The sequence below is a fragment of the Neophocaena asiaeorientalis genome, unplaced genomic scaffold (genome assembly GCF_003031525.2).
Source record: "Neophocaena asiaeorientalis asiaeorientalis breed wild unplaced genomic scaffold, Neophocaena_asiaeorientalis_V1.1 scaffold87, whole genome shotgun sequence".
Classification (NCBI taxonomy): Eukaryota; Metazoa; Chordata; class Mammalia; order Artiodactyla; family Phocoenidae; genus Neophocaena; species Neophocaena asiaeorientalis.
Window position 1 is genome coordinate 4975008 of NW_020175432.1, and position 13556 is coordinate 4988563.

Consider the following 13556-nt stretch of genomic DNA (forward strand, 5'->3'; position numbering starts at 1 on the left):
AGGGCCTTTCCATCAGGGTCGGGGAGACAGGCAATATTTGATACTCAAGTGCGCTGATAAGCTCAGAAAAAAGAAAATACAATGGGGTTACAAGAGAAGGAGAGAGTGCTGGGGGGAGAGCGGAGTGGTGGCTGATTTAGAAAGATGGTCAGGGGCACAGTTGAATGTTCTTCCCATCCCAGGCCTGGAAGGGAGGTCTATGTGTGTTGCTGCAAAGACCCCCTCATCTGGTCTCTGCCAACCTGTTCCTCCTGGGCAGCCGGGGGCCCTGGGAGTGCTTAGGGGATTTCTGGCTTCTGACTGTGGCCATGATGAAGTGACCTGGTGTCCCAGGGGTCAGGGCAGTGTCTCAGGGCAGTTTAACTTGGGGATTTGGAAGGTGCTTGATGTGGAGGGGGGAAGAGAAGAGGGAAGCTGTGCCCAGCTGTCACCTGCCACCCTGCTTATAGCCACTCTGTGCTGATGGCCAGATGCAAGTCAGTGCCAGACTCCTATACGTTTCCTATTTTTTTTTTTTTGATAATAACTTGGACGTTATTAAAATTAATGCTGGGGGAAAGGCAGTGTTAAGAGAAAAAAGACCAGCTACAGATTAGGAGAAAATGTTTGCAAAACAAGCATTTGATAAGTGACTGATATCCAAAACATACAAAACCAGAACAAAACAACACAAAACCAAAACAGAAAAACCCTCTTAAAACTCCACAATGTAAAACAACAATAAGATACCACTACACATGTATTAGAATGGCCAAAACTGGGAACACTGACAGCGTGGAATGCTGGTGAGGATGTAGAGCAACAGGAATTCTCATTCACTGAGTCCTGTACATTTCTTCCTGACCCTTTCCACATAAGCTTGTCAAAGGGCTCATCCTGCCCTGTCTGCTTCCTCTGCCCCTTTCTCCTGGGTTACTCCCACCCTGGCATTTGTAGTGTAGGCCAGGCAGGGAGTGGGCCTTGCAGGATGGTGGACACACATGACCTAGGGCACGTTGTGGGGGGATGCTGCCTCTACCCTACAGGCTGGCCTCACCTTCTGGGTAGCTGTCTCGGGGGAACCCTAGCACCCTGTTCCTTCTGTTCGTTAAAGCTGGACTTTGAAGGTTGAGACCTTTCCAGAAAACCACTTGGGTCCCTAGAGTTCAGGAAGGAGGAGCCTACATTCCTCTCCTTTTTTCTGGGCTCACCTGACCACCATCCCATCCCAGCTGCTGCATTTAAGGCCCAGTCAACTTCTCTGTTAACAAAAACTGCAGTGCTCCCAGGAAAGTTTCATCTAAATATTGATTCATTGCTTCATTCGACACACATCTAATGAGCTTATCCTGCAAACCATCGAAGACTGGGTGCAGAATTGGCCTGCCACTGGGATGTCTTTGCTATATCGTTAAGTAAAAAAGCAAGTTCCCATCCCCCAAATAATTGAAAACATATTCATACAAATCCTTTTACACACATGTTCATAGCAGCACTGTTTACCATCGCCAAAAGGTGGAAACAATTGTCCATCAATGGATGAAGGGATTAACAAAAAGCAGTCCATCCATATGATGGAATATTTTATTCAGCCTTAAAAAGAATGAAGCACTGGTACATGCTACAACATGGACGAACGTCAAAAACATTAAGCTCAGTGAAAGAAAAGGTCACGTATTGTATGACTTTGTTTTATATGAAATTTATGGAATAGGCAAATCCAGAGACAGAAAGTAGATGAGTGGTTGCCAGGAGCTGGGAAGAGAGGGGATAAGGAGTGACTGCATAATGTACATGAAGTCTCCTTGTGGGGTGATGAAAATATTATGGAACTGGATAAGATGGTTGCAAAACATTGTGAATGTTCATGGACCCCAGTGTTGATAGCAGCACTATTCACGATAGCCAAGACATGGAAACAACCTAAACGTCCATCCACAGATGAATGGACAAAGAAGATGTGGTACATATATACAATGGAACGCTACTCAGCCATAAAAAAGAATGAAATAATGCCATTTGCAGCAACATGGATGGACCTAGAGATTATCATACTAAGTGAAGTAAGTCAGACAGAGAAGGACAAATACTGTATAATATTACTTATATGTGGAATCTAAAATACGACACAAATGAACATATCTACAAAACAGAAACAGACAGACACAGAGAACAGACGTGTGGTTGCCAAGGGGGAGGGATGGATTGGGAGTTTGGGATTAGCAGATGCAAACTATTATATATAAAATGGATAAACAACAAGGTCCTACTGTATAGCACAGGGAACTATATTCAATATCCTGTGATAAACCGTAATGGAAAACAATATGAAAAAGAATGTATATATATATATATATATATATCTGAATCACTTTGCTGTACAGCAGAAATTAATACAACATTGTAAATCAACTATACTTCAAAAAAAATGTGAATGTACTAAATGCCACCAAATCGTAGAGTTTATTACTTTTTAAAAAAAATTTATTTATTTTTGGCTGCGTTGGGTCTTCGTTGCTGTGCGTGGGCTTTCTCTAGTTGCAGCAAGCGGGGGCTACTCTTCATTGCGGTGTGCGGGCTTCTCATTGTGGTGGCTTATCTTGTTGCGGAGCACAGGCCCTAGAGCGCAGACTCAGTAGTTGTGGCGCACGGGCTTAGTTGCTCCGTGGCATGGGGGATCTTTCTGGACCAGGGATCACACCTGTGTCCCCTGCACTGGCAGGCGGATTCTTAACCACTGCGCCACCAAGGAAGTCCCTGTACAGTTTAGAATGATGGTTACTGGTTGGGAATTCTCTGGCAGTCAAAAAAAAAAAAAAAAGAAATAAAGAAGGAAAGAAAGAAAGGAAATGGTTCCTAGTTAATTTTATGTTCTGTGAATTTTACCTCAACTTAAAAAAAAAAAAAAAAAGCAAGTCACCAAATGTAAGTATTGCATGCTTCTGCTTTGGCTTTAAATAAAAGGACTTACAAGGGTGTGGGGTGGGAGGCAGTGCCGTCCAGGAGTGAAGGAAAGAGGCTGCCCAGTATCAATCTCTTTCTCCTACCAGTCCTCAAGGCTTTGCGCCTCCCAGCCAAGTCTGCACAAGTGGATGTGGCCTCCGGCCTGTGGGAAGGGTGGCTGGTTTGTGCCTACCCATTGGAGGGGCTCAGGAACAGTGAACTCTCAGGATGGTGGTGAGAACAGAGTCCCAATATAGACCAGATGGCTAACAGTGGTCACCCAGGCAGGAAGGCACTGGGTGGCCACATTGTTCATGAGCCCATTGGGTCAACACAGGGGTGGCTGGGGAAAGAGGCCAGTTGTTATCCACAGACTCCTATCCATTTGATTATTAAAATCCTCTTCTGCTAAGGCCACCCTTCAGTGAATGTCTTAGTCTGTTCAGGCTTTTATAACAGACATACCATAGACTGGGTGGCTTATAAACAACAGATATTTATTTCTCACAGTTTTGAAGGCTGGAAGTCCAAGATCAAGGTGCTGGCAGATCTGGTGTCTGGTGAGAGCTAACTTCCTGGTTCATAGATGGCATCTTCTTGCTGTGTCCTCACATGGCAGAAGGGACCAGGGAGCTCTCTGGGGTCTCTTTATAAGGACACTGAATCTCATTCAGGAGGGACCCACCCTCATGATCTAATTCCCTTCCAAAGACCCCACCTTCTAATACCATCACCTTGGGGGGTAGGATTTCAACATATGAATTTGTTTGGGGGGGGACACAAACAATCAGAACATAGCAGTGAGCATTGACATGGGATACCTCACACTTATTGCCCATTCAGAGAAGCCTGTTTGCAGATCTCTTCCCCAGACTTCTTCATCATGAATTTTCCAATCATCTTCTTTTCAAGTCCCTGATCATCCAGCCAAACCACTGGCTCCAGCCTCCAAATCAGCATATAATCACACATCTGGCCATTTCTCCTTCCAGGTAAAATGAACAACCAAACCTGGTGCACTGCTCACAGTTCTGCCCACTGGGATTCCCTTCACTACTGTCCTTCAGGGGTGTCCCAGAGAGGGGCTATAGTGCTGCAGCTGTTCAGTTTCAGGGGGTGTCTGCAGATCATGCAGAACCATCTGTAAACCAGGCCTGAATTTTCTTTTCCTTAACTGATGGTAGGGACCTCCCCAGGAAGCCATAGGTGCAGCATGAGAGAGAGCAGGTAGCAGGGCTCTGTACCATGTGACCTTTTGCTTAAACAGTGCAGTTTTATATTACCCCTATAATAATTTTTGAAAACCTGTATACCCACTACTGTGGTCTGACTGTTTGTGTCTCCCCCCACCCCCAATGTGTATGTTGAAATCCTACCCCCCCAAGGTGATGGTATTAGGAGGTGGGGCCTTTGGAAGGGAATTAGGTCATGAGGGTGGGTCCCTCATGAATAGGATTAGTGCCCTTATAAAGATAACCAAGACTCCCTGATAATACACTATTAGAAGTGACAGATGTGGGGCAAGAGATCGTGCTAGAACCATCCACAGCGTGGTGGCTAAATGCAGTTTGCTGTCTGTTTCTGTACAGCCTGTGAGTTAAGAATGGCCTTTTCTTTTCCTTCCTTCCTCCCTCCCTCCCTCTTCCTTCCTTCCTTTCTCTTTTCTTTCTTTCTTTCTTTCTTTCTTTCTTTCTTTCTTTCTTTCTTTCTTTCTTTCTTTCTTTCTTTCTTTCTTTCTTTCTCTTTTCCTTCCTTCCCCCCTCCCTCCCTCCAATTTTTGACCATGCCTCACGGCATGCAGGATCTTTGTTCCCTGACCAGGGATTGAGCCCATGCCCCCTGCAGTGGAAGCATGGAGTCTTAACCACTGGACCGCCAGGGAAGTCCCCAGGCCTTTTCATTTATAAATGGCTGGAAAAAATTTTCACGACTTGAAAATTATCTGCAATTCAAATTTTAGTGTCCAAGGGATTGGGGGGATATAACAGATGTTGTTGAAGGGCATAAACTTGCAGTGAGTAGTAAATAAGTCGTAGAGTTCCACAGATGCACAGAAGAGTAAATATAGACAACAGTCTTGTATTATAATCATCAGACTTGCTAAGAGACTAGCAATTTAATTATTCCCACCACTAAAAAGAAATAATGATGTAACATCATAGAGGTGCTAATTATGGATACAATGGCAATCATATTACAATATCTAAATCAGTTACAATATATAAATGTATCAAGTGTTGGACACCTTAAATTTACACAGTGTTATATGGCAAATATATTTCAATTAAAGTCAGAGTTCATAAATAAAGTTTTATTGACACACAGCTGTGCTCATTCATTTATCTATTATCTGGGGCTGCTTTTACACTACGAGGCAGAGTTGAGTCATTGCAACAGAGACTGCCTGGCCCTCAGAGCAGAAAATATTTCCTGTCTGGCCCTTTCCAGTTGTTTGCAGACCCCTGCTCTAAGGAGCCTAAGACCTGAATGTTACCTGATGCTGACTCGGGGCTTCCTGGGATGTTTCCTGGTTGGCACAGCAAAGAGGTGGGTGGGAGTTGGAGTTGGAGGGGAGTGAGGACACGCAGAAGACTCTGATGATTAACACTGGGGAGGGGACGATGAGGATTCCCCTGGGGGGAGGGGACACTTGAGCCTTCAAGGTGGAGTGGGATTGAGCACTGAGATGGGCAGGCTGGTGGGGGCACAGCAGGAGCAGAGACAGGAAGGCCAGACCTGTCTCAAGTAATGGCCTCACCCTGGGCTGATGGATGGGATAGAACCGTCCCATTAACCACCCGCCATCTAACCAGTCACAGGGTCCCATCTCCTGTCTCCGTGTTTCTCCCTTCCCTCTGTTTTTCCCTGCCCCGCCCTGGCCATCATCTATCATTGCCTTGAGTTCCGAGATGTGCCCCACCTCCCTTCCCTGGTCTCCCTGCCCCACTCATCTCTTTTCTCAGCGTAGCCAGTGAACTTTCCTTTCCTTTCCTTTCCTTTTTTTAATTTTAATCTAGGCACAATAAATAGCATAAAATACACTTTTATTTTTTGGCTTGCAAGATCTTTTTTTTTTTTTTTGCGGTACGCGGGCCTCACTGTTGTGACCCCTCCCGTTGCAGAGTACAGGCTCCGGACGCGCAGGCTCAGAGGCCATGGCTCACGGGCCCAGGCGCTCCGTGGAATGTGGGATCTTCCCGGACCGGGGCACGAACCCGTGTCCCTTGCATCGGCAGGCGGACTCTCAACCACTGCGCCACCAGGGAAGCCATTGCAAGATCTTAATTCCCTGACCAGATATTGAACTCAGGCCCCCAGCAGTGAAAGTGCCAAGTCCTAACCACTGGCCTGTCAGGGGATTCCAAACCATTTTATTATTTATTTATCTATTTATATTTTTATTTTTTGGCCATGCTGCGCAGCTTGCAGGATCTTAGTTCCCTCGACTAGGGATATTATTTTTCCTCCACCAGGGATTGAACCCGAGCCCTCCACAGTGAAATCGTGGAGTCCTAACCACTTGACCGTCAGGGAATTCCCCAAACCATTTTAAAGTGTACAATTCCCTGGCATTTAGGACATTCACAATGTTGTGCAATTATCACCACCACCCATCTCCAGAACATTTCCATCACCTCAAGAAACACTGTACCCATTAGCCGCCATACCCATTCCACCTCCCCTAGCCCATGGCAACCACCAATCGTTGTTTTCTGTTTCTATGGATTTCCCTCTTCTGGACACTTCGTATAAATGGAATCATACACTATGTAGTCTTTTGTGTCTAGCGTCTTCCAGTTAGTTTGCTTTTGAGATTCATCCACGTTGTAGTATGTATCAAAACTTTTATCATTTTCTGAATGAACACTCGATTGTATGGATATACCACGATTTGTTTATCCATTCATTTGCTGATGGACATGTGGGTTGTTTTCACCTTAACCCATGACATAAATACACCTAACATAAATTTTACCATTTTGATAATTTTTTAAACTTTTTAAAATTGTGGTAAAATATACATAAGATTTACCATTTTAACCGTTTTTAAGTGAAAGTTTAGTGGTTTTACATACATTTACATATGGTCACCCAACCATCACCACCATTCATCTCTGGAACTTTTTCATCATTCCAAACTGAAACTCTGTCCCTGGGAATTCCCTGGATGTCTAGTGGTTAAGACTTCATGCTTCCACTGCAACCAACAACAACAAACAAAAAAACCCAAACCAAACTCTGTCCCCATTAAACAATAACTCCTCACTCCCCTCACGCCAGCACCTGGTAACCACTGTTCTTTCTGTCTCTAAGTCAGTGAGCTTTTACAAATGGAAGTCTGAGCATGCCAGCTCTCCTGAGCCTTCAGAGGCTCCCTACTGTTCTCAGAATAAAGACCAAGTAGTCCCAAGGAGGATGTACATGGCACCTTGGTCTTCTCAATTTGCTCCTACTCAGAGCTTCTTTCCCTGCATGGAATGTCCCCACCCCTCCCCCTTCTCCCACCAGACCCCTGTCCTTCAGGCCTTGTGTATATTTTCCCTTCCCCTTCTGAGGAAGGTCAGCCTCTCTGCAGTGCTCTGGGCTGTTCCTTCACAGCACACATCGCAGTTGTCATTCATTATTTCCCTGCTTTTTCTTTTTGGTTTGTCGATGTAGTTTTGTCGATGTGCCCTTTGCCTCCTCCATCTGACTGGGAGTCCGTGAGGATGTGACAGTGCCCATCTTACTCTCCACCGTGCATTCTCAGCTCCTGACCTGCGCCTGGCACCTAACCGGTGCCCTATGTACAGTTGAAGGACTGGCAGAAAGTCCCCGCAAGGGAGGGGGGGATGGGCTGTGGCAGGAGGTGGACATCTAGAGCTCCGGATGGTGTGGGGAGCTTGGGCTGCAGGTGGGCTGCATGAGCAGAGAGCCCAGGGAAAGGGGGGCGCTGGCTGGGTGGGGGCTGCAGTTACCCTGATGGAGGAGGCAGGGTCTGCCCAAGTGGAGCAGTGGGTGTGGAGAGCTGGGCGACTGGGCACAAGTGCGAGCTGGAAGCTTGATCAGGTGGAGGTGAGGCTGAGGGACAGGTGAATGGTGCTGTTGCATGGGTGGCTGTCCTGAATGCACATTCAGAGCCTGGGGAGGCCAGCCTGGGGCTGGAGCCCTGCTAAGGGCAGGGACCCTGTACAATTTCCAGCACCCGGTTCCGGCCAAGGAGAGAGACCTTTATAAAGTCAGACTTGGCTTTTCCCCAACTGGCTGGCCTCCTTATCCCTGATTCTAAATGCCAGCTTGTCACAGTGTGTCTGCACTCAAGCAGGAGCCTGCATCTCTAGGGGCGGTGGCTGGGGGGATGTTTGCTGTGCTAGGGGCAGCATGGGGGTGGTATCTCTTAACAAGCTGGTGGCCATTTCCCACCCTTCCACCCGCCCCATGGTTCTTTTTATAGCTCACATTTACAGAAAGCCTAAACATCTGAGCCTGGGCCTCGTGACAGCAGGCTGTTTGAGGCTGCAAGGGAAGGGGCGAGAAGGCAGAGAGGCGGGGGTGTCTGAGCCCAGCGTGGAGGACGGCTGGCTGGGTCAGGGGCGGCTGCTGGCTTCCTTCCATCAGCCCCACAGTCTCAGATGGTGCTGAGCTATATTTAAAGGCTGCTTTCTCTGCCTCCACTGATGAATGAGTCAGAAGGAGGGCTGGTGTGGCCCCAAGGCTTGGCCGGGTCCACCCTGAGAAGCTGGGAGCAAACTCCTCAAGAAGTAATCCTGTAGCAGCCCCAGCAGGGTCCCTACTGACCTGGCATCTCCTTGCTCAGGCCGCCCTCCCCATCCCTGCCCCAGCTGTGCACCAGGTGAGAAGCCCAGTGAATGACCCCTGACTTAGGGGTACCCACAGGCAGCTGAGGACCAGTGATGGCTCCCTGGGCTTATGCAGTGGCCTCTGTAGCCAGGTAACTCCTGCAGGATTCCCAAGGGATCCACTTCCTCTGGAAGTGGACTGTTACGTTTTCTTGCTTTTATAGCATCACCACGTGCCACTGTGGTTGGCACTGCATGCACACACAGTGCCAGGTAGCCCCGAGGGGCCTGCACACGCATGTCCTCCTTACCTTACTCCTATTTTATTGATTAGAAGGCTGAGTCCAGGGTTGGGATGTATCTTAGTCCATCTGGGTTGCTATAACAAAATGCCATAGACCAGAAGGCTTATAAACAACAGACATTTATTCTTCACAGTTCTGGAGGCTGGAACATCCAAGATCAAGGTGCCATCAGGTCTGGTGTCCAGTGAGGGCTTTGTGGTTCACAGATGGTGTCATTTTGCTGTGTCCTCACATGGCAGAAAGGGCAAGTGAGTGCTCTGGGTTTCCTTTGATAAGGGCACTAATACCACTCATGAGGGCTCCACCCTCATGACCTGATCACCCCAAAGGCCCCACCTCTTAATACCATCACATTTTCTTTTTAAGTTGGAGTATAGTTGCTTTACAATATTGTGTTAATTTATACTGTACAGCAAAGTGAAGCTATACGTATACATATATCCCCTCTTTTTTGGATTTCCTTCTCATTTAGGTCATCACAGAGCATTGAGTAGAGTTCTCTGTGCTATACAGTAGGTTCTCATTAGTTATCTATTTTATACATAGTATCAATAGTGTATATATGTCAATCCCAGTCTCCCAATTCATCCCACCCCGTCTTCCCCCTTGGTATCCATACATGTGTTCTCTATGTCTGTGTCTGTATTTCTGCTTTGTAAATAAGATAATCTATACCAATTTTTTCAGATTCCACATATATGCCTTAGCATATGATGTTTGTTTTTCTCTTTCTGACTTAATTCACTCTGATGACAGTCTCTAGGTCCATCTATGTCTCTACAAATGACCCAGTTTTGTTCCTTTTTATGTCTGAGTAATATTCCATTGTATATATGTACCGCATCTTCTTTATCCATTCCTCTGTTGCTTCCACGTCCTGGCTATTGTAAATAGTGCTGCAATGAACATTGGGGTGCATGTGTCTTTTTGAATTATGCTTTTCTCTGGGTGTATGCCCAGTAGCAGGATTGCTGGGTCATATGGTAGTTCTATTTTTAGTTTTTAAAAAATACTGTTTTCCATAGCGGCTGTATCAATTTACATTCCTACCAGCAATGCATGAGGTTTCCCTTTTCTCCACACTCTCCAGCATTTATTGTTTGTAGATTTTTTGATGATGGCCATTCTGACTGGTGTGAGGGGATACCTCATTTCTGATTTGCATTTCTCTAATAATTAGTGATGTTGAGCATCTTTTCATGTGTTTGTTGGCCATCTGTATGTCTTCTTTGGAGAAATGTCTTTTAGGTCTTCTGCCCATTTTTTGATTGGGCTGTTTGTTATTTTGATAATTAAGCTGCACGAGCTGTTTATATATTTTGGAGATTAATCCTTTGTCAGTTGCTTCATCCACCCTCATGACCTGATCACCCCAAAGGCCCCACCTCCTAATACCATCACATTGATAGTTAGGGCTTCAACATATGAATTTTGTGGGAGCACAAACATTCAGACCATAGCAGGATGTGTGTGTATGTGTGTAGGTGGCAGAGCAGGGATTGGAGGATTGTCTGTCCAACCCTACTATGCAGATGTCACCTACTTACCCCAGTGCTGAGGCCCACAGATGAGTGAGATCCTGCACTTGGACACTAGTGGGCAGCGGTGGGGGTGACCTCCCCCCCTTCCCCTGCCAGGCACAACAGAGCTGGAGAATGATGCCAGGAGTGTGAGATAGACCTGTGCTGTCCAGGATGGTCGCCATGAGCCACACGTGGCTATCGAGTGCTTGAAAGGTGCTGATCTGAATGGAGATGTGCTCTGAGTGAAAAAAACATGCTGGGTTTCAAAAACTCAGCACGAAAAAACAATGTAAAAGATCACAATACTATTCATATTGGTTACATGTTGAAATGACTATATTTTGGCTATGTTGTATTATTAAATAAACATATCACTCAAAATAATTTCCAGGACTTCCCTGGTGGCGCAGTGGTTAAGTATCGCCTGCCAATGAAGGCGGCACGGGTTCGAGCCCTGGTCCGGGAAGATCCCACATGCCGTGGAGCAACTTAGCCCGTGTACCACAACTACTGAGCCTGCGCTCTAGAGCCCGTGAGCCACAACTACTGAGCCCGTGAGCCACAACTACCGAGCCCGCGTGCCAAAACTACTGGAGGCCGCGTGCCTAGAGCCTGTGCTCTGCAACAAGAGAAGCCACCGCAATAAGAAGCCCACGCACCGCAATGAAGAGTAGCCCCCACACGCCACAAGTAGAGAAAGCCCGTGCGCAGCAGCAAAGACCCAACGCAGCCAAAAATAAATAAATTTAAAAAATAATAATAAATTAAAAAAACAAGGAATGGAGTTGTGACACATGTTATGACATGGGTGAACCTTGAAAACATTATGCTGAGTGAAGAAGCCAGATTGAAAGGTCACATATTGTGTAATCCCATTTATGTGAAATGTCCAGAAGAGGCAAATCCACAGAGATAGAAAGTAGATTAGCGGTGGCCAGGGGCTGAGGGGAGGCAGTATGGAGAGTGACTGCTAATGGCGATGGACTTTATCTTGGGGTGATAAAAATATATTGAAATTAGCTAGAGGTGGTTGCACAACATTTTGAAGGTACTAAATGCTGAAGAATGGTCCACCTTAAAGGGTTAATTTTATGTTACGTGAATCTCGAATCTCTCCGCAATTTAAAAAAAACTAAAAAACTTCACTTGTTCCTTTTTTACTTTCTTTAATGTGGTGACTAGAAAACCCAAGTGTGACTCATTTTAAATTGCCGTTGGACATGGCTGGTCTAGATCACTGTGCCTTCAGGGGAATCAAATCACACCTGTACTCTCTGCTCAGGGGGTGAAAACCCCCAGGACCACTGCTGACCTGGAGCAGGGCAGGGAAGAGCTATAGTCCTGGGGGCTGAGGAGAGGGGGAAGGGAGCTGTGACTGTCCATCCCTGTCCACCAGGGGACTTTTGATGTATTTTTCAGATGTGAGACAGCATGACCTTGCTCTCCCTGGCTGGCCAGAGGAGTGGAGGACTGAGGTTGGTGCAATACTCTGAACCACCTTGAACTTTTGACACCTGAAGTTCAAAGACCTGGAGACTGTTCCTGTTGCTTGGTGGTTTGGTGGTTTGTACCCCCAGCAGTCCTGGTGGGCAGGGAGGTGTCACCTGGGAGTGGGTTTAGGATGAGATGACAGCAGAACCAGAAGAGAGGGCACAGCATGGAGGAGAGAAGAGGTAACTAGGCTCCAGCCGGCAGGGGCATGTCATGTCCAGGGCTGACTGGAGGGAAACCAAGTGGATGAGGGTTCAAGGTCTACCCTTTTCCACCCATGTGACCTTGGGCAAAGGATCGAACTTTTCTAGACTCTCAATTTTTTATCTGAAAGTGCCTCCCTCATTTCCTCCTATCCAGTCCCTCCTCTCACAGCGCTCCCAGAAGCATCTCTTCTGGCTTCCCTCTCCAGTGGGCTCTTCCTGCGAAAAGTGGAGCCAGAAACTTAGTGGCTCACAGGGTCTTCAGCTTCAGCCAGCTTTAGCTGGCTTGGATACTGGGTCCCCCTGAACCATCTGCTCCGTTCTGAGTAGTCGTTAGAAAGTTCTTTCTATAGAGCGCCCTGCCGTTTACTTGCGTGATGTCCCGCAGGTCCTCTTTCTGACCTTGGAGCAGGGAGTAGGGGCGCTCTCACGCTCTCTTCTGGCTCCAGTTCCGCGTTCGCGGACCACTCCCCCCTCCTAGTTACAGCGATCACGCGCTCGGCCATTCCCCATCTGGCCTCTAGGTGGCACTGCCTGCCTGCCTGGTGCACCTTGACTGGTCCAGCCTGTACAACCTCAGCTCAACCAACGCCCCCTGGGCGCTCCCACGGACCGGGAGCTGCGGACATGTCCTTGAACAAGACCCAGGCCTTGGTTTTGGGGGGAACACAGTCTCATTTGGTTGTCCAGTGGATTGATTATTATTATGTGGTCTTTGATTGACCTGGGAGATCTGGAGATCAGAGAAAGCACTTTTTGCAGGAGAAGGCATCTGGATGCCTTTAGAAACTGTTTCCTGATTACAAAAGCGATCGTGTGTATTTGTAGAATTAATTAAGTACGGTACCAAAGTCTACACTCCCTCCATTGAGGGCCTTCCCCACCCTCTTCAGAGATAAACAAAACGGTCCACAGCTGGCTGTGTATGTCTCTGGATCATTTTCTACTGAGCAAATGGAGTCTTGGAGGATACTTCCTCGATGGTGAATTCTTTCTCCTATTTAAGAGCTGGAGCAGGGTGGATAAGGGGGAGGGTGTGGGGAGGAGCTGGGCCTGTGGGGAACTGTTTGGGAGATGGGGAGGAAGGTGGGAGCTCTGGGCAGCTTGCAGGGCCCGAGGTGGTGGGCTTGATGGGGAGATTGCAGGAGGGCCCGGGCCTCCATTCTGAACAGGGACAGGAGGCCCCATGAAAAATGGGTGGCATTTTTGGCAGATGGGGCTATCATGGCAGATCGAGGGCAGGGGTGGGATGATTTTGGTTCTGTGTCCATCCCCTCTACAGACTCTCCTCCAGTCAGCAGCCCTCCCCCCCCCACTTTTTTTTTTTTTTTT